The sequence below is a fragment of the Erpetoichthys calabaricus genome, chromosome 13 (assembly GCF_900747795.2).
Source record: "Erpetoichthys calabaricus chromosome 13, fErpCal1.3, whole genome shotgun sequence".
In the NCBI taxonomy this organism is placed as follows: Eukaryota; Metazoa; Chordata; class Cladistia; order Polypteriformes; family Polypteridae; genus Erpetoichthys; species Erpetoichthys calabaricus.
Genome location: NC_041406.2, coordinates 59317732 through 59320206, shown reverse-complemented (window position 1 = coordinate 59320206; position 2475 = coordinate 59317732).

Sequence of the window (2475 nt, the reverse complement as noted above, 5' to 3'; positions counted from 1 at the left end):
GAAAAAAAACCAACACAAATAGAAGAGGAATGAGGAGACCCTACTAGCCATGACAGGAGATAATTCTAACCACTTAGTACCATGCCACACACAAATATTATTTTATTTATTGCCTTTGTATTGCTAATATCATCCTAAACAACTTTACAAGAACAGAAATAGAGTACAATTCCTCTCATTGTTTTTTTCTTACAAGCTACTTATGGTCATACAACAAATCAATGGTGGGAATTAAATTTATAGCTCTGGGATTTAACAACGGCTAAACAGTTAAAGACTCAATGCAGCTGTTTAGGAATAAAAGAGACAATTAAAACAATTTGAATTTGTATGTACTAAAACAGGGCCAAATGAGTGGGTTTCATTATCATCAATAACTGCCAACAACTAAAATGTGCAGTGACAGGCATCCCTTCATGTTACCGGAAACACCCAACAATTTTTGTGCAATAGGATTGTCACATTTACATTATTATTAGGTCAACATCCATATAATACTTACAGACAAAGATTTCACGTCCTGAACACTTTTGTTTGTATCTTATGGATTCTGGCCTGCTAATTACAAAAATCACCTATGAGTTTTTCTGTAATTCAGTTTTTTTACATCACTTATTTTTATGATTTTGTCTCCTATTATAAGTTACAGTTACAGTAAAACAACTACCAACTGAACATCTGTGGTGATCTAAAAGTAGTGGCATTGCTACTAGGACTGCAGCTCAGACATACCAAGTACTGCTGTTTCATTTTCAAATGGGACAGTTGTGCTAATGAGAATCATTACATTAAAAAGAACTGGTCACTTTGTCCTTTATGCTTTTTTTTTGGGTTCCAGGGCTGAAATATGTGGCACATTTTTGCCTCCTCTTCATATAAACTTATACTGATAAAAAAAAGTCTGTGAAATTGATGAACAAGGAGGGTGAAGGTGTAACTGATGCCAAGATTACAGAAGGTATTTTTGTTGGACATGTCATTGATGATAAGTGAAATAAAGATCTAATGGGGCTGGAAGAAATCACATGGAACGCAATAAAGGATGTTGTTGAGAATTTTCTTACCAGCCACACTCTTAAAAATAAAGGTGCCAGTGTGGTCCTTCAGAACAATGCCATAGGGGAACCATTTTTGTTTCCCAAAAGACCCATTCATATGAAGGTTCTAGAAAGAACCTTTATTTATTTAGATCCATAACTGTCTCCATACAGTAAAGAGTAGATGGTAACAGATTTGTGAAATACCAATGGTTCATTATTTCAAAAGGACTCTTGCTACATACGTACATTAACACTGGCTAAATCCAGAATTTCTTACCCTCTTAGTGTCCTGCTAGGTAGTCTATCTATCTATCTATCTATCTATCTATCTATCTATCTATCTATCTATCTATCTATCTATCTATCTATCTATCTATCTATCTATCTATCTATCTATCTATCTATCTATCTATCTATCATACATTAAAGATTTTTTTCTTACATATTAGGAAGTTTTTCAAAGAACAAATTTCATAGGCAAAGAAGCCTTCCCAGAATGAAATGGTGCTTTTGTCAAGCAATAGCTCAATTAGGATCCACACAACCCAGTAAAGAACCATACTGTGCCATTAAAGAACCAGTATTGTTACGAGTGTACAAAGCACCAAGCTACTGCACGTCCAGCTGGTTGACAACATACTTCAAGTATACAAAGCAAGAAGTGCAATCAATATATCGCTAAAGATTCAGCTTCTGCGTTCACACTTGGACTTCTACCCTGCTAATCTTTGTGCACTCAGTGGTGAACATGGTGAAAGACTTCACCAGGACATTACAACAATGGAATAGGGATAGCATTGCATGTGGAATCCATTAAGGCTGGCCCACTGTTGTTGTAAACTGGAAGGAGAAGTATTAGATGATGAATACAAGTGAAAATCAGCAGGAAAACGTTTTTTTTTTTGCACAAATGCAATGTGTCATCAATGTCATCATCAAGCAATTACTGAACTCAAGAAAAGTTCATCTAACGCTTCTCCAAATTTCAATGTGATACGCTCGATCTGAAATCCTGTTGGTGTTTATCTTGAAACCGTCTATCGTAATCGCCCAGACTTTTTCAGGAAGTAAAAATGTTTGCGAAACCATGTTGTTCAGTGTTGTAGTTACACCTTAGCAAACATTAATAAGATAACACTGTATAAAAAATGATTGGCACCGCTAACTGAAAACTTACGCGCCGCTTCATCTCATTGCAAAGCTGTCCAGAGGCTTCACGGTTTTTCGCCGGAGGCATGCAGTTAGTTCGTTTGTCCATTGCTGTGGATATATGCAGTTCAACGTGATGACAATGTTAGATTTTTCGCAGCCACAAAACTAGAAAGCATCAAAAATAACTGCACATATTCTTAAAGTTATTTCCTACACGTCACCTTTATTTCTGAAAACAAGATTTCAATCTTATGGACGATATCTGAGGTCCGAATATGACTGA